Genomic DNA, 25,925 nt, shown 5'->3' on the forward strand with positions numbered 1-25,925 from the left:
GGTTGGTTCATTCGACCCAACTTCCGGCTGCACTCGACTACGTCCTCGATGTCAACCAGCTGCACTACGTGGATAAAAAGTCAAGGATACCGACACCCACACTCGTCTCGAGTCAAGCGAGCCGTCGTCTATCACCGTGGCTGCAGCAATTCCGCAGAAACGTATACGTATAAGGTACAATAACCGCAGTCTTATCCGTGAAAAGCGTGCCCACAACGTCGGAACGGACAGACGTAGCTGGTATATACCTAGAAGAGAGAGACTGACGGACGTGACGTCGGGCTGTCTATATCTATATGTATACCTGCGGAGTGTATAAAAATATTCGTTCGCCTTGGGAGGAAAATTGCGTTACTCGAAAGGCACGGGATAAAGTTTTAAGTGGCGCTTGCCTTGCTCAGGTGGGGTACCGTTATTCCGATCCCGCGGCGGGGCCCCGTCGTGACGTTTCCCATCTCCGTTTCTCTTTCTCTCTCTCTCATTCTCTCTCTTATTCTCTCCGTTGCGCGGGGGACACAATTGCTAACCGCCTCATCATACTGCTTTGGGCCAAGTGTGACGTGGTATAAAGAGCGTCGGTACTGTTCGAACTCTCGAAGTCTCTTCTTCGGCTTTGCGGGGCCCCGCGGTTGCGCCTTGTCTGGCAATTTCGGACGCGCTAATGCGTGGATAACAAGGCAACAATGACCCGACCCCGACGGCTTGCACAATCTCGTTACTTGGTCGGCATAACCACCCGCCTCTGTATATACCTTGTATTCCGAATGATTTGCTTTATTTCTCGGGGGCACGCGAGCAGCGCGAATCGCGCGTCGCACCGACGGATGGGAGTCGAGTCTGCGCCGCGTGGGTGCGCCTATTAAACATTCACCCATTAAGCTCATACCTAACTGACGCGACGCGACGCTCGGCTATCCCAGTGACGTTTAAACGGATGTAGCGGCAATTACGTTACAGTCAGCTCACGTCGACTTCGGCCGCGAGCTGAAAGGTTATCCAGAAAAATTGGATATATTTCATCGGCGAGCAATTGAGCCATTGGAGGGGAACGAGAGTGCGAGAGAAAGAGTGAGGAAAAGAGAGAAGTAGAGAGATCGTGAAAAACGGGACGCGGAATCGAATCGGGGGGAGAATAATCCGTTCGGTTGTGCGTGACCGCGTGCGGCATTAAACGCGCAGAATGGAGGAAGAAAAACGATAGAAAACAGAAAAAAAAACGATAAAAATTTTCAAACTAAAAACCGCGCGAGCCGTAGAACTACATATAATATATATGTATGTATAGTTCTTTCCCGAGAACCGCTTGACTCAACCGCAGACTATCAACTGGCGTGTTATAATCAATGAAATGTTACCAATGCCGGCGTAAGAGCTCTGCATAGAAACACACACACACAGACAGACACACACACACATTATAATAACACGCGGCGTCCGCGTCGCAAATATCCTGCGGCCTTTCGCGCGAACGAGCAGTTATGTCTAGTAGGCAGTTCACACGTTTCCTTCGCAGCGAAATTCCCCCGCGTGTTATATATGTTACATAGATACACATTATACACACATTCGCAACCGCGATGGAATAACAGGGACAGCTGTGTATTCTGGGGCAATGGGAATTCCTTCACATAACGAAAAAGAAGGCTCTCTTCCCGTTGCACCCGACGACGATAGCTTATCCGGGAATGCACGTGCTTACTCTCATTCTCTCTTTCTGGGTTGCGACATATCGGAGCATTGAACGGGGGAAATCGCTTATACTGTAGCCAGTTCACCGGCTTTGTTCGCACATCGAGACCGACGGGTGTTAATATATATACCTGCGCGCGGTGCATCGGGAAGCGCGAGTCTCGTTAAAGGGAGGTAAAACGGGACCGCCCACAGAAACGCGGTCAGGCCCAGAGACCCGGGGCCCCGCGACCCAGATGATGAGTGCCGAGAGGCCCGCCGGTGGGAATAAAGCGATCGGCCGGACGGCCGGTCAGCCGAACCAGAATAAGCGAAGATCGGGGCGCAATTACGTGCCGCATGACCATCTTCGTGGCGATTCCGCTGCACTCGGAAGAGGCATGAGGCTCGACGTGCGCTGCGTTGCAGTGCGTTATACCGTTAGTAAGTCGGCGTTACACTCACACACAAACACAAACAAGCAACACGCAACAGAGCTCGTTGGATCAGGATCTTTGGTTGCATACCGAAAGTGGGGCTGCTTCGGTTGCCACTAAAATCATGAAAATTCTACACTGCCCCATCACACCTATACACACATATACCTACGTGTATGTATAGCGTGTCACGCGTAACGCGGCGAGTTCGCGTTCCGTCAGCACCGCGTTACGCTTGCAATTTTAACTTTTCTTGGCCTCGATGGTAAACGGCGGTCTGGCCGCCCCCGCCTCCACCACCCCCCTGCAAGACGACCTCTCAACGTTCATATATACGCACTCTTCCGCGTATATTATCTTTTTCATGTGCAGATTCCTGCACCGTCCACTATTGTTTTACTGTATCTTTAGCTACGCTTCTGGAGCTCTGTTATTTGTGCGGATGCCAGTTGTATGTACGGCAGGCTTTGGAGATCGACAATTCGGCAACGTAAACGAAAATTACAGGATCGTAACTTCGGTGGTATTTAGTTTCTTCAACTTGTTATATCGTGGATATACGGTAGCATTTTAATTTACAGGTGAAGTTTAACAGAGACGTTTCAGAAAGAGTATTCAGCTAAAAAGAACACAAATTTCACTACCAACATTACACCTCGGAACAAACGATGAGAAAGTCAAATCGTCTCTCACGAAAGCGCAGAGTGTTTGTTTATGTAATTCGAAGGGGTCTCTTGATTACGGAGGGATTTTCTTTTCTTTTTACCTCGCCTATTCTTCTCTGAAACAAACGAATTAATTCTCCACAAGAATTATAAATGTATCGTTGGTACTGTGTAAATTTTTTTATCGCACTTCCTAAATTCATAGGATATGTACTCTGGTTACAATAAGATTTGTACCGAACTCGAAATTCAACCTCGACACGAAGCAGCCTTTGGGTGGTGAAAAACTTTACAGAAATTTGATGTCGCAAAGACCTAAGCTTCGAGGCTGGTACGACGAATGAAAGAGAGTACCTACGGCTTAGAGTGTTTTTTTAAATCAATTTCAACTTTCTTTCTCGAAGAAAACTGCGCAGCTCACCTTTTTCCTCGATTAAACATATAAATCAAGTTATATCATTCGAAAACACTGCGAGCGGTTGAAAAACTCCTCAGAAGGTTCGGGGCGCAGCCTTTGTTCCCCTCGCACGCATCCTTTGTCCCGCACTTGACTGATTACCAAAAATGTGCCCGGTCACTTGACTCAGCGTCAAGCAGCGCTGTGCCATCGGTTTCCTCACGGCGTGCACGGTGACAAAGTGACGGACAAGCTAGACGAGCAGGGCGGTCGCACGGAGTCCCGGAGAGACAATCGCCTAGTCGAAAGCACTTTCAAAGGCGCTTTCGGTGAACTTTGCGCGTTCCACCCACGCACGTCTAGGACCCCCGCAAAGGACGAGCGCGTAATTAGTTCGATATGTGCGACGGAAGCGGATCACAGAGGCCGTTTGGTGCTTCCCGTTTCGGAAGCATGGCACGGACCCGAGAGGAGGAGAGGGTGGGAGATGAGAGGCACCCCGACTACCAAAACTATGTTTTTCATCGTGCCTAGTCGAGTTTACCACTCGATGTACCGCTTTGTGCCGATCAAACGAGGCTTGCTGTTTGGCGCCTTCGAAGTCCCGCGAAGACTACGCGGAACACGGCGCCACCCTCTCCTCCTTCTCCTCCTCCTCCTCTCTTTTCAAACCTACGCGAATTTCCCTGAGCGTTATTTCGATTTGTTTGTTCGTTCGTTTCTCATTTTTTTCATCCTCTCGTACCATTTCTCCCGGCGGCACCTACACTCCGGTCTTTTTGTCGAATATAAAATATCACATATACTCGTTCCGGTGCTTTCTGCACCAAGGAAAAATCCGCAGATTCCTGGAACAAGAATTGGCTAGCCCGTTTTCCAGGTCCTTATCGTTTGCTCCAAGGCACCCACGTTCTTTCACCACTGTGTATCTTCACCCACCAGAAAGACTACTCTCGGTTCCCCCCTTTGCGGGGGTTCCAACCTCCACTAACACTGTTATAACCCATTCAAAAAGCCTAGACGCAGGCTCTGTAAACGCCATCAGACGCCACCCAGCGGTTTTATCCTAGAATAACTAGCTAAGTGCATATGGCTTTTCGTCGAAATGAGACCCTGCACGTTTGTTTCATAAAGTTGTGCTCATGGTATGGTTCCCTTTCGGGAATAACGCGTTCAAGTACGTGTGTCAAAAGTTAGCCGATCGCGTCGTCGAGGCTTGCAAGGTCTTACCTACGTGGAGAGAGCAAGTGTACTTCATCTTGGTATAAATAGGGGAAGTCGGATGCCGGGAATTGTTACGTAGCCTTTGCCTTTGCCTTTGCGGTCCCAGAACTTGGTTAGTTCTTGGCTACTCCTCGGTGTAAGCTTAGCTACTTGGTAACGCTCGGCAGAGTAACGCGTCCCGCACATCGCCGAAGTTGAATAGGTCGGTTGAATGGGTTGGGTAGGTATACGTCTACTTATCCGCAAGTAGGTATATGTATACGTAGGTAGGCAGGGTTGCTTTCCTAGAGTAAGCCACTCATGTCGGCTTCTGTCCAGGCCGAGTCCTACAATCGGTGATTTACGGGTCAAGGTGAACCAGGAAGCTTCAGGATGCGGCTAACGCGCTCGTGGAAGCCGGTGATTTTATAAATACACGTGAGCACGGGTCAGCCGACGCAACGTTTAATTACGTGAGCGCGGTAAGCTCGTTAGGGTTAGGCCTAGGTAAAACATTCAGGTCTGAATACCACCTCGGAGCTTTTTCCTCGCATGCGTTCCGCCTAATCATTCAGAGAATCTGAATCGCGCCTTCTGCAGAAAATCGTCGGGTAGGTAGGCAGCTCAACTTAGCTCATCACTGTACGATTGGCACGTACTTCAAACGGTCCTTGTTTTCTGCAGGTGTCGACTACCTTACAGGGAATTGAATAAAACGCATGTCTGCGTGATTCGACAGGGTATCGTTGTTTCTGTTTTTTCTAAATACGGGGGGCGTTGCGTTGTTTGATTTTTCCGATTTAACGAAAGTTGGGCCTCTTCGGCTGTGCCGTGGATCGGTAAAAGGGGCACAAGAAGGCGTATCGGAAGCACGCCGCTGCGAGCATACGTGTCGTCGAAGAATGCTGCGGTCTTTACAGGTTGAAAATCAGGAGAACCGTTGTCCGGCTCGATCGAAGAGAGGCTTCGGCGAAGCGAGGTGCTGCTGCTTCTGCCTGTCGTACGAAACCCACACAGCTTCGGGGTATTCGTGACTCGTTGAGTCACGTTTCGTCCCACATATCAACGACGCATAACTGTACAAAGTACTTTTGCCTGGCTAATTTCATTCGGGTCGTGCATAGCAATGCGCGTCCGCCTGGCCTTAATCCACGAATTATTATTCGGGCACAAATTTTACGAGTGCATTATTACTCTCCCTCCAGCCCCTTATACCCTCTTACTAAGCGCTCGCCGTATCCTCGTATAAGTGACGATAGCCTCTTAATTGTTACGATAGCGAGTCTTAAGCTCGAGGACCGTTGCACCAGCTCGCGATTCTTCGAGCAAACAAACGGTGCCCGACCGGATTACATTTCTCCTTTTTCAAAGTCTATACACCGCTCCCCGGCTCCGTTCATTTGCAAAGTTACTTCCCGATTCGTTTGTATTATCCTACTATTCCAGAAGAACAAATCTGCCCGCCGTTGCCGTTGCTGTTGCTGCTGCTATTCTGCTATTCTGCTATTCTGCAGCATACAGCATAAAATGAACTTGCGCTTGTTCCTCAAAGTTCCTTCCGTCGAAAAAGCATGAACCCTACGCCTCATTATGAGGGCGGGGAATTTCTCAAGCACGCGTATTTCTTGAAATTAAATGTAATTTCTTTTTCTTTCTCTTCTTCTTCTTCTTCTTATTTTTTATTATATTTTATTTTTTATTTTTCTGTTTTAATTACCGCGGTTTTGTTACGGCGAAACTTTTCAATTTCATATAATATTAGTTAAAAGTCAGAAACTCCGGAGAGGTCGCCCTTTCTTAATTAGATGCAGCCAAAGTAAAGGGGCTTGTCGTAAGTCACGGTCCGTAGCATTTCGCGAAAACCTTTGAAATTTACTTGCGGTATTACAGAATCACGCCCATTTCTTAGCGACTCAACGACGCTGCGAAAATTTAATCGTATCGCAATTTCTTGAATCGTAAATCATTTCATTAGGTAATTTCAATATTTTACACATGTAGCTTGTTCCTTTATTCTCAATCAGTTTCTCAACCCATTCATGCATGTATTCATTAAAATAAATTATCAGTGCTAATTAGCTATGATTCGAGAAGTTGCAGCGAAGAATTCTCCGGCATTACACTCTTTCAACGAGCACTCATCGAACGGTGATATTCAAGCTATTTTCCTGATACTCCGCACGTATTTTCGAACAATTGAGTAGGCAACAACGAACCGTACATGGTCTAAGGATTACGGACCGATCGTTAGAACGATTCCAAGCCGCTCGGATGCGAAAACATTGCATAAATTTTTCTTCGCACTTGCAGTCTCGAGGGACGAGAAATCTGAAGAGGAAATATTGCTCCGTGCGGGTAACAGCTAGGCGCATAAAAGAGAGCTAGACGGGTGACCTGGAAATTCCGTTTCCTCGGGTGAGCACAAAACAACTAAATTGGCATATCGACTCGATGCATCGGAAACTTGCGCGATTCGATTACTTGACGCGGTGGATTTGCTTTCCGTGGACCGATTTTCCGTACTTGGAACTTCGCCTCGTTCCGTTCTCTGTTGCGCATACCTACGTATACCAGGTCCAATCGGAAGTGTGTAAAGGGAAGTTTCACCTACCCCTCGTCTTTTCATCAGCGAGGCATTAAAGAGTTTCTCAGCGAAATGAATGGACGTAGAGCTGCACGGTGTCCCGGGATAGGCAATTTACGAGTTTGTACAGGGAGTGACGCAGAAGGAGAAGTGATCCGATAGGCTGCAATAACTTGTCTCGGTAATTACGTAATTTGTTTACCGGAAGCGCGCGGGGGGACGAAACGTTGTACGGCGATGTTTGCCGACGTTAAAAAAAAGCAATACGTCAATACCACGCATATAAATGAGCGCTTTACTCTAAACCGATGAGGCAAAACTTTTTCCGCAAACGCGTCATCGTTACACTCGGTTCGGAAATCTTTTACCGAAATATTTCATCCTCCTCCCCCTTCGTATAAACCCGCTCCTCGCGTTTGTATTGTATACCTTTGAATTAACTTCCAAACAAATATTTGCACCTCGATTATCGCAAGAGATCCTCGCTCGGCTTTAACAAGGTAAGCCAGCGATAATTAAGTTTTCATGGTTCCCAGCACGTGCTCAGCGAAATGAGCTCAGCGCCACACGCCTCTTTACATGCGTGTGTGTGTGCACATTCATACGATGCATATGTCCACCTTTAATATGCACGTATGTGTGATTATCGTTAGGTATTATTCACGTGTCAACACCTTTTTTCTCGAAGGAAACTATTATGCAGGTTAAATTGACCGGTTCTCTTCTATTTGTTTCCGTTTTTCGGAAATGCAGGTGCACACGTAATTCCAGGAGAGAACTAGACGCCTTATAAGGTTCGACGACCTGGCTGAGTGTCGTTTCAATTTGTAAGCCTTGTATGAAGACTACTCTGTACCAGCACTAGGCTCAAGGGAACGAACGTGTATACGAGTATAGAAAATTACTGATATTTCGTCACTTCAATTTCGTGTACGGGCTGCACGCAGCGACAGATACGGGTTTTTATTCAATTGCTCTAATGCTTTTAACGACTGTTTGCACCAAGCCTTAAGAGAAATTTCATTTTAATAAAAGCACCGTTGGACACGTTCGGAGAAATTGATATAACGTATTCCGATCCATCGTTCACCAAATACGCTACTCCTGTAGTCGAAAATTGAACATCAAAGAGTCTGGGCTCAAATGGAAATGACCACAAGCCAATCACGGTGATTAAGGGAATTTCTTCAGGCAAAGAAAGACGAGCCATGGCTAATAATGTGCCCTGTTCGATATAATCTTTTATCAAACCATCGGCATTACTAATAACATTGTTGTTACTATAATAATAGTAATGGTAATAATAATAATTATTATTACTTTTGTCTCTGCTACTGCGAATCAGTATTCTCCGCCGTAATGAGGATTGCGAAGAAGATCGAGCTGCCTGGAACGGTATCCGGTAATACCTCATTCTAGTGAGCCAATTACGAGTATATACACGGGTAGGTATAGTACATTGGCGTCCAAAGTGCAAGAGCGAAGTCGCAGCGCGGGTGCTACTCTTCTCCCGTCAACAACGAGTCCCAGTGATGCGTACCCTGTATACTCCTTCCTGTTTCAAACATAATAAGAACCCACGGTCTGCTTGTTGGAATGATACGATCCTTATGTACATACACTGATTGATTTCAGGGATAATTTTAACAACGAATAAAAGTAAAATGAATTTAAAAACGGATCAGAGTAACAAGAGAATGACTACATCATGTATAGAAACAGAGATCGGATTCTCTCTGAAAAAATTACGCTGTTTCTCTCGTTTCATGCGAGGAGACTCTACTTTTTCTTCTTTATTTTTTTTTCTTTTACCACGGTAACGTGAGTTGGTGTCTTTGCTGAGTGGTAAAGAGAAAAATAGAAATAGAAAGAAATTATTCGCCCAGATGGGATGACGAAGTCGCGTAAAGCTTTTAGAACCTGATGGAAAATACACGGTCTGCATCCCCGAGGGGTGATACGATAGTACAGATACGTTATATTACGCTTTTGCGGAACATTATAAATACACGGGTAAAAATACACGGCTGAAAAGCAGATTTCAATATGGGATGGTAATGATAATAATTGCCAGAGGCGTGTTGTGGGTAGGATCATATTTCGAAGTACCCGACCTCGACGCGACCCAGCTGCAGTACCAGTTACATGCGTTGATCGCATACGCGGGGATCGATTGAATTATTGACGGTCAATCGAAGCGACGCGTTCGGTTCCACGGTTCGCTTCGAGGAAGAATCCTTTTTCAGATCGATCGGGTAAAACAGGATAATAAGTCGCGACCTACAACTTTGCGTTGTCGGCGTACCTTGCCTGCCTTGCTCCTCTGCCGCGCACGTATTACACCTGCAATCTCCGCGGTTTTATATCCATCCATCCATCCATCCATCCATCCATCCATCTATCCATCCATCCAGTTGTCCCGCATCTTGACGCAAGCTCGCGTACCTCGTACGAGTAGCTGTAAATGGCTGATCCGCGTTTATCGATCGAGCTGAGTTTTTCAATCAGTCTGTAGTTATATTGGTAAAGCCTTCATCTTTACGATTGTTTTTTCTATTCTCCCTTAATTTCGGAAACTATAAGGGTGTGCAAATTTCATGCCGCACGAGTCCGTCCTCGCTAACGGTGGATCGATGTTGTGCGAATTACTCAACTCGCGAACTGCACTTTACCGCGCTGCACGAGTGCAGCTGCGGCTGCAGTTCCGCGTACGGTTTACCTCTTGAAATCGTTTCTAGGGTAGCTACGCGAATTACCCAAGAAATGAAAATAAGGAATTCCGAAGAAAACTCAAAGCGTACGTATACGTGCTGACGTGTAGTTTATATATAACGTACAGCATCGATTTCATCCTACAAAAGCCCTGATCGATCAATCCTACGGCCGAAAAATTATTCATGCAAGTCATTCTGCGCGAGGAAAATGTCGAAACTGTTAATTTGAGAATCAGGTGGTATCTTTGAAAGGATCCTTCCTGGCTTCCGAACAGCCGCATTATGTAGCCTATAATAGACTGGGCAGGAGAAGACGGGCCATGAAAGGAACCGCGGAAATGACGTATCTGTAACCGCCTTCAATAAATATCCAATTTCACCTCAAGACGAGGCGGGGGTGAAAGCGCATAATATAATTTTACGTAAATTTTTATCGCCTCTTGGCGTCTAATGGCATCATTTATTAAAGAAATTGGCTGTAACAGTACCTATTTGTCACCTGCCATCGGTAACTCCGGTCGTATTTTATAGAGAAGCAGCTTGACTGGTCCGATTTCATAGCGATTCTTGCACGAGGTTTAGGGTGACGACGCTTCCCCCTCATTACGATCGCCATTTATCTTTCGCTCTCAATAGCAACTCCGTAGGTACTCGTCGCTAATCACACCTCAGCTAATTAACGCAACGCCGATGGCCGACTAGGAGAGTAAAAAATTGTTCAAGATACTCCAGTTGACGATCCGATGATTCAATCGAATCGGACATTAACCAGAGGTACGAGGTTAAAACTGATACTTTACGATCGTTAATACGGAGCGGGCTGCACACTGCACTGCACGCTGTTCATTAATCATAAGATTAATGTCAACTTCGTTCACGGTGCCCGCGTCCGACGACCGACCTTGCCGAGAAGCAGAAGTAAGCGAATGTAGGTATGTATGTATGTGCGTGCGTCACGGACGGCAAGAACTGGCGGCAGATTCAATTTGATAATCCACTCGAAGGGGTTGATAAAAACAAGCGAACATCGAGAGGCCGTCACAACGCCCGTTCAAACCGCTCGACCGCAATAATACGAGGAATGATTGCGTACGGTGCAATCAACATCTCAATTCATTCGCACTCTCGGCGGCTGTCAGGAGACTCGTTCGTCCACCGTCAAGAATCGGTCCTCCGGCTCCCAACAGCGAAAGAAATCATTCCAGATCGTCACTCGACACGCTTGATGTCCGGCGGCACGGCGTAGCTGCCACCGCAGTCTGACCACAACGTCATCTCCAATCACACCTTGTCACTCGATCGTCGTGCAGGTTGTAGAGAAGCTAAACGTAAATGAGATATAAATACCGCCCACGAAGCCCGACGATTCATCGATGTTTAATCGAGGCAGCTTTCCAGCGTTACGTTGGCGTGTTATATGTAAGGAGGGTTCCACGAACTTCTTTGTACCGCGGTTAATTTACGGGGAAAACGGAATGTCGGGCTGTTTTCGGACCCGAACGACATTCGTGGGGGATGAAAACGAAGCGAAGGAGGTAGGTGCAAGAGCCGTTTTGTGTAGGAAAGGGAATCGTGGATCGATCGAGGGTGAGGAGGGTAGTTCTGCCTCCTCGAGTTGTAACGGCGATCCGAGGAGCTGCGGGAACAAGAAAATGCCTCGGCCGTTCTGGTGATACATCGGGGAAATAATTCTCCCGCCTGTGAAGAGAAGGAAGAGAAGGAAGAGAAGGAAGAGAAGGAGTAAACGAAAAGGGTCCTCGTGCCGTGTAGTTAGTTCTCCGAGAGTTTGATTCCGCCAATTTTACCCCGCAGACGAGATTTCCTCTCGGAGTTGTTGTTCGCTCAGGCCACGGAGCGACTACCGGTCGAGTACTCGAGGAGGTCGAAGGAGCGGAAGAGACGAGATGAAAACGACCCTGCTTTGCAAACCCGTGCAAATTTATGCGCAAGATAACGCGGACATCGCGGACATCGCCACCGTCGCTCCAGGAGCTGCTTGTTGATGCACGAGCGAGCCTCGTATGAGGTTAACTCTCTTGTCCATCGGAATAGAGAGCGCGGGCGACAGATAATGCAGCATCATTTAACGCAGCGCGGTCTCATCCTCCGGCTGTTCTTCCGTATCCTGGTACCGACCTAGCCAGGTTATCGTGGCATAAATCAACTAGTTGTGCAATCTTTTGCGGCATGATCGACACCGCGCGGAGGAATAGAAAAAAAATTCAATCATGCAAGCAACGTTGAACCAGTTTTCCACCAGCACCACCAACCGAGTCGCGTGATGTGCAGAAACACTTTTGTGAGCAATTTTCATACAACATGCAGGATCCCCACTGCGGGTTTTATCCACTCTGATCCTGCACGGTTCTATATCACATAAGCTCGTTTCCGTGATAAGATTTTCCATCATCAGACGAACGGTGTGCCATCGATTCACAACTGAACTTCTGAGAAGACTAGGAGAGAAGAAGATTCTTCTCAAGTTTAGCAGTTTAGTGAACGGTCCTTTGTTCAATTATTTAAATTAAATGAAAAGAAAAAGCGAATCTTGCGCTACGCCGAGGTGCAGTTGGAGAGTTAGAATCAATCGGTTGAATAGAACTCCGAGGGAATTACGTGACGATCGAACGGTGATGAAAATTCTGATTCAATATAGAATTCCGAAGACTTATGGAAAACGCATTATTAATAAAAGCTTTTACACAATTCTTTCGAAACCGTAACTATGATATCATCAAAGTCTTCACAACGAGGGTAAACCACGTTGTTCCGTATTTAAGAGTTCCTGACTGAAAGAGCAAGAAATTGTCCACTCTTCTAAAAAATGATGATGAAATTAGAAGAAAAAAGTACACAAGCATCTACCGTTTTTTGGACCCACATGTGTTCTATAGATAAAATCATTGTCAGTAGTGTGGAGAGTATCCGAACAAGATTCTCCCTGATTTCTCCCGGATGGACGTCAGGAAAAAAGCGTCCCGGAATTCCAGCTGTTGCCAAGAATCTATCGAAGCAAGGAATAGGAGGACCATCGCCAGTTTGCCGGAATCGATTCTGGACGAAATGGAAAATAGGATGAGATATACGGCGGGTCGGGGTAGGAATCCCGGCCGCTCCGCAACTAATGTCTTCACCCCGCCGTTAGCTCTGTTCTGCAACAATGCCCGTCATCTTGCTGACGTTGGAAGGCAATTGGTGCGGCGGGTCGACAGACGCGGAAGAAGCTAGGGGCTTAGAGGTTATACACAGCCTCGGCGAGTTTGGTTTGGAAGTAAATTTCTTCCTCTAAGCCTCTTACGTTTAATGTCCGATCCCGCGGCAGAAAGGGGAAATAGAAAGGAAGGTCAGGGCGGGGGCGGAAAGACAGCCGGTCCTTAACTAAGCCACGGAAAATCATGCAATTATCACGCTCGAGCTAACTATCGGAGATTGGGTAGCGCCGATCGGTAAACCTTTTGCGGTCATTGCGAGCATAGTAGCCATCCACGCTTCGGCGTCTCCCATGGCGCCGGTACCTACCAAGTAACGGACCGAGGAGATAATTATTTCGGTGTCAGGGTTCATCGTGTATAATTGAAAACGTGGCCAACTCCATATACGGCCGGTAGGTCGACGGTATGTAGCGGTATGACTTTATTCCTTGCCTGCATTTTCCTGCCCGTCCGATCTCGGCTGCACGACGTTAGTGACCTTAAATACTCCGGGTACATGTACCTGATATTTTATTTATTACCGACGACACGTCAAACGATGCTGATACGAGGTAATCGCGGGAAGCCGCGAAGGTGACGTTCGCAGGTATCTACGTACTAGTCTGTGTTAGATTAGAAACAGAATTTATTTTGAATGCCGTTATGCGAAAGTGGATATTCATTTTGTTCATCCGTATCTATTTTTAAGCTTAGAAATTCAACGCGCTATTCGCACAGTCGGCAAAACTCGACTCGAATTAAACGAATGAATTTTCGGTCGTCCGTAAATTGCTTTGTTATACAATTTTAGCCTGTTTCAACGGTGCTTACGCGAGTGCCTTTCAACAGCTGGTCCAATTAGCTCCGATTTCCATAAAGCTGAATGCGACCAAAGAAGTGGCGGCTGAAACAGCGAATTACGTGTTGAACGGTGGTAATTGTAAGCCACGCAAAGCCGTACGCGACTTGTCTCTGGACTTGTGCGAGTGGCGAAATTATGCAGAAATCAACGCGAGAAACCGCCGTTGTCTGGTTTTGGCTAGCGTTCACCGGTGTACAATTCATTACGCAGATATCCACTGGCTTATAATGGCTCAGCGATTAGAAGAGAAGAAAACACCGGAACCGAGATTACGCGTCATCATTCACCTGCCATACCGCAAAACAAATTTTCCCTCCGTTTCATCCGAGAGAAAGAGCAGAATCACATGTGATCAAAGGAGCGATGAAATCACTATAAAATCAGAAAAATAACGAGCGTTGACTCTTGAGGATCGGCTGACATCCGGTAGCGAGACGAACTAGGGTGAAAAACGCGAAGAACGGATGTCTGACAGAGTCGACGTGGAGCATACGTGTTGAATTTAATTTACAAAAGTTATCAACGCAGTAATTTTTAACGAATCAGACACCGCCGACATTTTTAACACCTGGCTCCCAAAAACCGGCCGCTGTTTCTGCCCTGCGGCTTGAATATTGCCTTGTAAGCCGAATCCCGGGATGGCTTCCCTCGGTTTGGAAGTGCCGTTCCACTTTACTCAGTCTCTCATCTCCTCGTCTTCTTTCCGCCGTGCAGAGGAGCGTTTATGGAATTCGGATTCGGCGGGTATTCCGATGCGGATCCGCGGTTAAAAGTTATCGCTGACGTGCGCTGGAAGCGCGCATATAGACCCTCGCAGGGCTGCCGGATAGATAGGGGAACGACGTTACGCGGCTGATATGCAGCTTATACTGCCGCGAGTACACAGCTTTATGTATGCATACGCTTATACATGTCGCGGCTGAGTTGGAGCAAGAAAAAGCAGCTTCTGCCAGAGCAGACGGCTCCCCCGCTGTTCCGACACCGCGGGCATCGCGCGATCTAGCTGCAATTTGCATTCCTATCGTTGTGGGTGTGTGTGGTCATGGATATAGACATTGTGCGCGACTGGAGTCTCGTGTATACGAATTGACCGATAATACCGCGTCAGTCTCATTTCGCGACAGCCTCATTTCTATTCATTAATGATCGTCAATTTGAATGAGTTTTATTGCTGCTACCAACTGTACGTAGACGCGGTAAAAACGAAAGTGACGAGTAGAAGGTGTGGCTGACGGAAGTTTTCCATAAAGCGGCAAACTCAATGATTCGTTTTTCTTCCCTTCCATAACTTGAAAGAATCCATTTGAACGGGGTTTGCCGAGCTTTGAAAGGATTACCCGTATCCTTTATGGTGAAAATGTGTCCTCCCGGCTTGTAGGACGAGACGCGGTTGGGGAAAAGCAAGCTTTTTATCCGAAGGTTATTTTTGTATCGGCCACAGGTCACGTATGAATCGTATCAGCCGAGTTAGAACGAACCATCCTCTACATTGTGGGAGAAACGAGTATGAGTATGAGTATGAGTATGAGTATGAGTATGGAGCACAGGAACGATTTGCCAGGGTAGCTGAGATACGTACCTACCTATAACGGGAGGGTTTTAAGATCCCGGGTGGATCGGCGGGTGCTGCGGGAATACGGACTCGGCGGGTCAACGAAAGCTTGCGGTGGTTCCGAGAGAGGTGAGTCTGACGAGCAATTGACGTCGGCATCTACCGAGCGAACCGCAATCCAATAGGCGATAGCGGTTTCTCTCGAGTTGGCTCGGGTCGGATAATCGTCGTACCTACTCTCTTTCCCCCGCATATTATCCCGGTCCTCTCTCCTTCCCCTTTTCTCGGAGGAGTGTCCGGCGAGAGCCAAAAGCCCGTGGGCCGATTATCGTACCTTTAACGCGAGGAGGGAATAAGGCAATGGTGCGCAGCGTTGTTGCAGGCGCCCTGGGCGCGAGACGAGGAAAAGATACGAACAGAATTTCCAGAAGCATTCCGAGGGCGAGAAGTGCCAGCCAAGATCGCGGCGAGGGGAGCCAAGACTCGACCGCAGGCATTTCCACCGCCAACGAGACTCGGACGCCCGAGGGACGGTCGACGGTCGACGTCGTCGACCTTAACTTGCACCATCTTCGAGGGAAATTTTGAATTCCTCGAGCGGCATGCTCAGGGCGGAGGTCAATCCGCTGTCACTCTGATGTGAGGCACTCGCAGCCAGACGTTGCGTATGAGGTCTTGTCAGGTGCAGCTGGGTAAGGGATCACTTTGATTACGACAGAGATGAGAGCGCGACGCGGTCGATGTGGTAGGCGAGCCACTCCCGACGGTGTTATAATGGAGTTTTCGAGCATCCTTTTGCAAGCGCTAGGCGTAGGTTGATCGGCAGATTAGCAAGCGGGAGAATTTTTCACCCACCGCTTTCGCTAACGCGATTTTAATCTCTAAATTGCAACGAGCCAACTGCAACATCGCGGCGTCGAGGCGCGTCACCGCGTCACCGCTGCCGGAGCAAAACGAGTTCGAGACGGGCGGAAGCGAGTCCGCGGCAAACGGACGAGGAAATGCCTCGACTTCGTGAATATGATTTGCGGGCTGAGCGAGCACCGCGAAAGGGAGACGAACGGGCTCGTCTGCAACGTGGGAGCGAGAGAGACGAAGACGCGGACTCGCCGGCGAAGAACGAAGCGAGCGAGCCTCGAGGGTGCACATAAGAGCCAAGAACCGAGCTCCGGTCGGAGTCGGTATAACGAGTGCGTGCGATGATACGTGGGGTGAAGAAGGAGAGTGCTTTCCCAGCTACACCCACGCGCACTTTGGCTAATCGCAAGCGTCGGAGTGATCCGGCCAGGCTGACTATCCAGCCTCGGATCCGCGCCTCGTGCAAATAGAATAACGTGTCGCCTCCTTGGGTCTACGCAGATAGGCACCAAGTTCATGAATCACAGCCTGCCCGATAATGAATTCGGTCGACACCCTTGCTGCGCGTATGGCGCGAGGTCAGAGCCTCCTTGTGCAAGATATTCTCAACTAGACTTATCATCCGCAGCTCATTTACCGCGCGCATTATGCAAGCGTGCAGGGGATAAGCGGTTACGCAGACTTTCCCGTTATTGGGGAACGCTTGAGAACACCTCGATGTTCACCGGAAGCAGCAGACTGCTCTGTTACATACATTTTTACAATGCGGTTATGCGATGAGGAAGCCGGAGAAGCGGCCTCGCCGTTCTCAGCTGGGATAGATAATCTCAATTTTTAAGTCAGTCGGGCTGGGAACAAGGTGAAGTGCTCAGATCCTGTCAAGAAGAGACGACCTCTCGTCTGGGTCGGAATTGGGGTCAGCGAAATTATGGCCTCTTTTATTTTCACCAGCGTACTCTGATCGCGGGGCGACTAGTTCCTGAAAGCTGGAAATCCCTCGGTTATACGATTTCTGTCATCGTTGCAGGATGCGAGCCGAGTTTCTGGACGGCGTGTCAAGGTGTTGGAATTCACGCAAATTGGATACTTACACGACACCCGTTAGCTCAGGCGCGGGCAGAAGCTTGCGTTGACAGCTGCCACGTGATAGCATCGGAAGAGAGTATCGCCTACGTGCAATTAAGACGCGTGTAACTAACAGCCGCGGCTTGGCTCCCCTGAGCCACGACGACGCGTTGCATAACCTACGCCGTTTTGCATCGTAAGATGGACAGCGATTACAGGAGGTTCAAGTCTGACCTTGCAAGGCTTGAGCGGCTCGCCGGATATATGGTGCGAGACTGCATTAAGCGCTGGACTCGGCCCTTCGATATTCAACGTATGGTTTGACCTGGGCCGTTCCCTTCGAAGGGTACATTCACTTAGCCTCCTTTTTATCAACTCAAAGTTATTAGGGGTAATCCTCTCGCTCATTGTCAGCCTTCGCACGCCGGCAGGTACACTGCTCCTAGGGAATTTATAATAACACAACGGCGGTGCAGGAGCGAGTTTTATATCCCCATAGCTCGCCAGGCTTACCGGCTGCAGTCATTCCGCCAAGCTCTGACAAGCTGACCGTCTTTACGAGCGTAAATATAATAACTTTAATTATTTAATGACTGCCGAGTGATACGAGTCGAAATCTATCCACACTCGTGTGTAACAGAACTCTCAAATCATTTCTTCTTCACGGCGTGCAGTTGACCGATGAAATCGCTAATGACAAACTCCTTAATTGCCCCCGATAAACCACATGCGTCGTTATTATTGTTACTCACAGCTTGTCCTCCGTTGTACGGCTACACGTCCGGCGTTGCTTCACGGCTGATGCCATGCGAGTGATCATAGAAGAACCTGCAGCATCGGCAGCGAGTCCTTTCGCAGGCAATTGACCGGGTGATAGATTTTATATCCCTAGCACATGGCACCGCGACCGTGTAGTAACCGGGCTCTCTTCCTCTCAACGTACGTCACTCACTCCCTCGATTGCTCACGCAGGTCCTTCTCTCTTTTCTCCCAAGCCGACATGTTTACCCGCGTTGCACTTAGCAGTTTGCCCTCAGTTGTAAACTATCAGCGTATCTTGTTCTTCTCGGCCGGTTCAACCGTGGCAACTAAGTCGACTTCCGACAGACTCGATTTCTCCGTGATGCCGGTCTCATAGTCAGGTCTCTCTGACTTCTACTTACCTCCCTCCGGGGAGGATTCTTTCTCTGATATCCACAATACACCCGGGGATAAATCGTCTGCCCAGCTACTGCTGTCCTGGGAAAAGTTCACGGCTACTTCGCCGACGGGGGCATATTCTTGCGAGTTATACATCATTCCAATGATTTGTGGCTAATTGCGTATAGCCATTAAGAATATCCCAGTCGCGGCTTCCGCAGCAGCCGGAGGATAGCAACTAGACTTCGCTTCGTAAAGCTTTCACGTTCGGTCGTAGAACATTCTCCGACCACGGCGAGGTTCGAATGAATTCATTATTTATTTGATTTTCAATTTTTTCCAATTAATTTCACGTTACGTATGAACGGACGAGCCATCGGATTACTGCGTTTATTTGATCGACTACTCTAGGCTCAATTGCACGTCAGCAATTATGATTATCCCACTGTTAGCGCGCAAGGTTCGATGAACAGAGTTTGTACTGCCTATTCCTTGATTAGCAGTTCACATGATCATTGATATTTGCTAGTTCACGATGGAATGGATGGCTGTGGAATTTGGTGAATCGGGATCCCGATGATCAATCGCCGCTCACCGAGGCCGTTGGAAACAGCTCGGGCGGTGGGCGAGGATAGTTCGGACACGGTGGCGAGATTATCGAACTGAAAATTCATCGACGGATCACCGGTGCCCGGGAGAAACGTGGCTCGGCTCTTTGACTGAAAGTAAAAGTCATGAGCCTCGTAATGTAGGCACGTACGGTTCAAGGTTCACCGTTTAACGCAACGTCACGCACGAGAGAGGCAGGTCACGCGTCTATTATTTGCTTTCGTTTTCTTTAGATTCCACTGACACGTCCCGAATGGGGAATAATGCGTGATTCAAATTCCAAACTTGATATGTTCTTTCGAACTTGGTTCAAAAAGTAGGCCTGTGCCTTGTTCGGCGATACAGAGTGAGAATCAATTTTCGAATTTTAAATTGCTCGATGTCAGTCCCTGCAGTACGTATACGCGTAGTAAAAAAATAACAAGAATAAAGGACGAATACGGAATGAAACAGTGCAGGAAGTGCGGAACAATAGGGGCTGACACAACTCACCTCACTCAGGTCTAGTGCATGGGTCCGTGAGTAACCTATCTCTGGGTAATTCTCGTTTCAATATTGACTTAAAGGCAAGCGCATAATTGTTACCCGCAGGCGTAGGCAATTTAGTTCTATCTCCCACTAGCTTGTCAGACGATAACACCTTGTAAATTACAATTCTCGCCAACAACTAACCATAAAAATCGTTGCGAGTCTATCGCAAGATTACAGCGATGCAAGTAGATACTAGTGGCCGTATATTATTATTCTCAACAGAGTCACCGGCTTGAAGAGTAGTTTGCGTCGTTTTTCATTTTCAAAATCACTTCCATCTCGCATTTTCATTCTCCTCGTGTTTTATGCGGGACATCGAAACGAATTCAACGACGCCAATTTAAGTATCTTATCGTTCAACCACTCGTGAGATATTGCCTCTGAAAGTTTCCAACAATCTCCCCCCAGAAGCGATCTTATTGTTAGACGAGGTCGAAATGAGCAAAACAAGTCTTTTATTAGCCTCAGACATTTATCGCATGTACTTCACTGGTGCATACGAGAAAAAAAAATTAAAGACTTGAACGTTTCCGCACGAATTCGTATACGGATACGACGCGTGTATATGATTGTGAGTTAAACAAAAAGGCATTAAAAAAAAAAACTCCCGATAAATTTTGAATGTTTTATATATTTCGAAACCCTTACGGTAACCGTCTTGATGTCCCGCAAGAATCTTATAGAAGCTCTTGTCTGAAGTGTTACGTCTTTTCAAAACGCTTATATTTAGGACGGTTGCAATGAAAGAAAAGACACGACTGCGTGACAGTACTGGACCCAGTAGATAGGATAATTAGTTTGATGGGACGCGAGTTGAAGTTACATATAAATTGCACCCGCTAAGTTGAAGGCAGACAATATAATTCTTTTTGCGACAGAAAGTATGAGGCTCGATCCTCCTCGCGAGTCTCTACCAAACGCAAAAGGTTAATTTAGTTGATGGAAAAATAGGGGTAACCAAGTGTAAAGTCGAAATACGATGGGGGCACGGGGTTGCAGACCAAAGAATCAGCGGAAAACAACACAAGAAACGCAAAATCGAGAAAAAGATTGGAAAGAGATAAAAGAGAAGGGTAGAGAGGAAGTGAAAGGGAATCTGAAAGGAGAGGAAAGGAAACCAGAGGCGAGACGATGCGTGGACAAATAAAAACAAGAAGACATTATACGGACGACTTGGTGGAGTTGATCACGAAGCGCAGTGGATATGCAGCGTTGAAACGAAGCTCGACACCGGACCTACATACTTGATCTTATAGTCGCGATTCAACCAGCTGCAAATATCTCGGGTGCCGGTGTAACGCGGTAGTCTAGGTAATTAACGCCTCGTGTAGATCTTATCACTCGGTTGGTACGCGCAGGGAGTTCATGATGGCCCATGATGGGCCGTGATGTACAGCCTTGCTGGCTTAATGGAATATTATTATCGGTTAGCATCAGCTGGCCGGGGCTGAATTAGCAGGAGGTAGATTTGTAATTGGAATAGAGCGATCTGAGCAAGAAGCTCCCTCCGCGACGGGAGAAACAATTCAGAGGAGAAGGAGAGGTGGCCAGTAGGACGTGTTCTTCAAAGCCGCAATCAGACTCTGATCAATCGATGTGCCAACCTCATATTGCTCTTCTTATTTTTCCCTTTATCCGTCGAGCTCTTTGTGTCTCTTACTGTCTCGTTTTCTTGCGCTACGTTTCCTGGTATTATTCAGCAGTACGCGCTCGTCGTCAATGACACGGCGAGTTGCCTTTGGAATCAGGTCGTAAAACGTTTGCGTTAACAAGGGAAAATGCTGATCGCACTTGCCGTCGTAAAAATTCTTATCAGCTATTCAACGAAACGTGTAATGATCGATATTCGGGACAACGTGACGTCGCACTGCTTGCCTCGTGGAAAAGACGTATGATTTGTTTGATAAAATTCGTTCTATCCTAATCAAGATATGGTTCGAACGTAGAGAGAGAGCATCGGTGACGGGAAACAGGAGAGGTCAGGTAGAGAAAAGGATCGGGACGTGTCGACTTATTTATTTAGTGACAGCTCCGAAAATTGTGAACCGAATAAATTGAGATGTACGGTGAGACGCGACGGTTGGTTCCCGTAACTCTGTGTTTTGCCGATAAAAGAAGAGGAATTACAACCCCAGCGAGAATCGAACAGCGAAGGCACCGATCCTCCGACGCATGGATCATGCTCCAGCTCTACAAGATATCGAAGGACAGGGCGAACACAACGTGGAAATGGCAAGAGCCGCCCAAGTTCTGAGACGCGGTGGAATGCCGGCGTGCCAGGTCTGAGTGTCGTTCCGCGGTAGAATGAAGTCGGATTGAAGCTGCTGGTGTAAGAGAGATAAGTGTGGAAATTGCGGCGATTCGTCCCCCCAGACTGCAGGGAGAACGGACCAAGTTTCGTCGCAGAGCCAGGAAAGGTGGCGGAGGACGCTGGTGAGGACGGCGGAGATTAATCCGAAACAAGAGAGGCGCGGAGAGTGAGTCGGATGGTGGCGTTTGGCTCCGAGGGTCGGCCACCCGTTTAATTCGTTTTAAATTCGTCGCGACGGTTTTTGTTCCTCGGAGGACGGTCACGCCTCGGGTAGACGTCGGGGGCCGTCGCGCCGCCAGGCGTCGGCTGGCATCCGCTCCACGTCCCAGTTGAGGTTACGAACTTCCTTGTGAACGTCGACCCGTACACCGGCGACTTCGATGTCGAGCGTGAGCCGGAGGATGGCTCCCGGCTCCTCCGGATCTCCCTGATACTCCATCGCATTCCGTCACGCTTATTGGTTTCATCAGATTGCTTTGCTTCTATTAGGTGTCTACACGGATAGCACGTTTCGCCAGCCAGCAGCACGTTCTCTAATACCCCGAAGGAACACCAAACAAATGAAATAGCAAGCTGCACAGCCCTCCCCTTCTCAATCCGTCTCTCTCTCTCTCCTCTCCTCTCCACTCCTCTTCTAGGGTGGCGTGTCCTCGCCGCTCCCCGATACTTCTACAATACGGTGAACGCCAAGGTGGAACACCATCCACCACACACTTCACTGTCTCTCTCTCTCTCTCTTTGTCTTTCGTTCCTTCTTTCCTTATCCCCGAAGTGTGTACACACTGTGAGGAGTAGCGTACAGACCCTACTTTCCACGGGCAAATTGCGATTGGAAAAATTCACTGACCCGTAATACAGACTATCATGCCAATATTTGCACGGCTTGTCTGCAAATAATCAACTCTAACAAGCCTTCAAATGTAATAATCCCACTCGGCCTGCCTTGTCCGAAGTCGATCGCGGAGAATATCCTGCACCGTCGATGTGTCATACGTGGGACGTGTGTGTACGAATCGACGCATGTACCACGTCACTCTTTATACTCGGTGGTTTGGGTGCGGGTGGGCATGCGTAGGTGAGCATGCGTAGGTGAGCATCTGACGGTAGGTAGATGCCACAATATCTTACCGACCGTAATAAGTATTTGCGAGAATGGTGGCGGTGGTTATAAAAGAGAAGTGCACAATGGAAAAGAATCGAGGTATAGACCGACGCGAGGTCGCCGACGTGTAGCGCGGGTCGACGTAGGTGTGGGCGCAGTTGTGTGCTCGCATCCTACGTGTGGATAAAGTATACATAGATGACTACTTGGGTGCACGACAAAGACATTCGCCCGAGTTATTGATCACTGGTCATCCCGAGGGAGGAGGCGGAGGAAAGTGTTCATTGTACTGCGGTCAGCAGCCGGAATATTACCGGAACACGGTGTGAGTTTAGGGCGGGGAGAGGTTCTCTTCGTTGGCTGTTGTCACAGACTGACAATTGTACCCAACTAACCATAAGTGTCGCGTAACGCTTTCCCGACAAGCTTCCATACTCCCGAAATAGTGGGTATTTACAATGATGAAAACTGTGCCGTTCCATTCTCTTGATTGTAGCGCCATTTCCACGCCTTCTCGTTACCGGTTGTGTTAATAAACACCTTTTACCGCCTGATGACGATAAACCGACTTTACGACTCGTCGCATGCATTACGGTGCATGAATGAATTATGCGGATTCATAAATTCACCAGATAATAAGAGTGGCATTGGAAATTAATGGAACTCGTGGGCATGCTTTATGAATGGTTCCATTTTCTGAACTCTTTTTATCCGTCACTCTTTGACTCGGTATACAAACGTCCTGGAAATGATCAAGAAGGTTTTCGAACAGCCGATAAAGGGGATGTAATCTCACGACCGGAGCGTCTAAAAGGCGAGTGACGAACAATATCCAAGCATGGCGTTAGATCACTCGAATGGCGCTTGTGGGTTCTACGAGGACAGCGAGCGATGTAGTAAATAAGTAAATAAATGAGCCACACCGAGAACTAGCGTCGTGGAAATTTTGTTTACGTTTTACGGAGAAGCAAACCTAGCATCGGTTTGGCTCTAGCCATCGATTTTCAGGGAGGAAAGCTCTCTATACCCGACGCGCGGCCGCTACTAACTTTCATTCTACAACAGAATAAGGGGTAAAAAACGTGTTTAGTTTATTATCGCGATCAAGTAGGTATCCAAACGATTCGGCAGTAGCCGTACGTACTTCGCGAGGAGATATCATTCAGGACTTTCTCCTCAAACCGTAGCCAAGAGACTACAGACCAGGGGATGAGAGAAGAGTCGAGTCCGGGGGTCGGATGAAAAGTACAGCGGGAGCTGGAGGAAAAAAAAAAAAAAAAAAAGAAATAGCGGATGAGCTTTGTTTAACGGTGCGTACTCGTCTGATTCTTATTTACGTTCGTCCTCCTCGGCGAGCGTCTGAGTCTCTCAACTTGGCTATCTGCTCGAGTAGACGATGAAGAGACGGTCGGCGGTGGCTGCGACGCCAACGGCTAAAGCCCTGCCACTCAATTGCAGCCCCCTCATTCCTTGTTTCGCCGGCTGTGCAGGACGTACCGCGGCCTCCGTATCTAGGAAGTATACGTATCCAGGCTTCCCCCGCCATTTTGCGCCCGAGTTTCTCGAATCGCGGCGATAAAAACGCAACGAGATACTCGTCCTTGCTCGTGTCTATATTTTCCTTTCATCAATCGGAGATAGCGCACTAGCTGTTGCGAAACAGGGCACTCCGCCCATAAAAGTGCCGCCGGCAATAGAAGCAATGGATGTACGAAGAGCGAGAGCGGCCAGAAGAGAAATAAAGATGTCGGCCTTACAGAGCCGCGGAAAATTACGAGACTGCAAAATTTGCACGTAGGATACCAACTGCCCAGTGGTGATCAAAGTAAGATGGGGAGAAGGATTCCAGAATAATTTTCTACCGGATCCAAGAACAAGGGATTCTTCCTTTTTGCCTTCTTTCTTTCGTCACCGCGAAGGCATCGACGTAAAAAGGGCAACGTGAACGGATATAGCGTGGCATTGTATACAACATACTAAGTTAAAGGCTAAAACCGGCACGGCACGTTGGCTTCCTTCTATCAAATAAACAAATTGCCATCAGATAGCTCACCGTGAGTAGCCAGCCCAATAAGGACTATCGTAGCTGGCAATTTGACCGACCGTTAGCAAATTCCGGTTTTAAGAATATGAAAAATATATCTGAGTCGCGGGACCCGAAGTGGGTGTGGATGAGCTCATTGGGAGAACGGGACTCGATCGTGACGCAATACCAGAAGCGCCTTTCCTGCATGCGCACACTACCGATCTTGACACAGGATTGAACAAAGCGGCGAATATACTCCGTTATAGTGTACTTAATTAATTCAAAGCTAATATCTCTGGTCTGGTGTTACATCTGCAAGACCGTGGAGTTGAAATTGTATGACTTTAATTGCAGGTGATGGTATTGTTTGTTTCATTGTTTAAAAATGAACGTTACGCGGCGAAGATTGAGGAGCCAAATCATGAAAGAGAATTATAACCCAGACTTTCGGCGAAATCATTTGTCCAACATTCATTTCCTGTTCGAATTATATGAGTGGGATTAATAGCTTGTATGTTTCCGCTGTAAAAACAGTTATTAAAACGGGAAATGATCTTCGTATATACGTAAAATAGACTGACGTCACGTAACTACCATCAGACGTAGGTATTTCACGCTCATTCTTCCACTGTTACCGACGCATCCATTTCCAGGTTGTCAAGCTAAAGTTCCGCTAAGTGATAAATTTTGTTCGGTTGCTGAACTCGGTTGCCTCTGTCTTTTTCAAACACTGACAATCGTGTCAGCCACGATGAAAAATTCGCACGTGCGGCAACTGAACCATCGATCAATCAAATTTCCGGAAATTTGAAAAAAAAAATTCATTGCTAAGAGCATCTAATCTTGAATTGGAAAAATCTGAAAAATACCTCCGTGAGCTACGTAATGGCAATCACTGTAAAGGAGTGGATAAATGACGTATAAAATAATTGTTAAGAATACGACGTGTCAGCGTTTCATTTAATTTCTTAAAGATCATCGAGACATCGTGGAAACAGAATATATAAGTA

General features: G+C 47.7%; 2 protein-coding genes across 6 annotated transcripts in view; one reads left to right on the forward strand and one right to left on the reverse strand.

Annotated features, from left to right (window-relative positions):
- Window positions 1-25,925, reverse strand: part of LOC124406498 (autophagy-related protein 16-1) — a 230,123-nt gene that overhangs the window by 29,001 nt on the left and 175,197 nt on the right. The gene's annotated exons all lie outside the window — the stretch shown is intronic.
- Window positions 1-25,925, forward strand: part of LOC124406496 — a 92,443-nt gene that overhangs the window by 3,317 nt on the left and 63,201 nt on the right. The window contains exon 1 of one of the 2 annotated variants that reach the window (XM_046881927.1): window positions 8,351-8,372. The exons of the other annotated variant lie outside the window; for it this stretch is intronic. The gene's annotated coding sequence lies outside the window, so the exon portion shown is untranslated. Of the gene's footprint in view, window positions 1-8,350; window positions 8,373-25,925 lie in introns of those variants that run through there. 2 annotated transcript variants of the gene reach the window in all.

The sequence above is a fragment of the Diprion similis genome, chromosome 6 (assembly GCF_021155765.1).
Source record: "Diprion similis isolate iyDipSimi1 chromosome 6, iyDipSimi1.1, whole genome shotgun sequence".
NCBI lineage: Eukaryota > Metazoa > Arthropoda > Insecta > Hymenoptera > Diprionidae > Diprion > Diprion similis.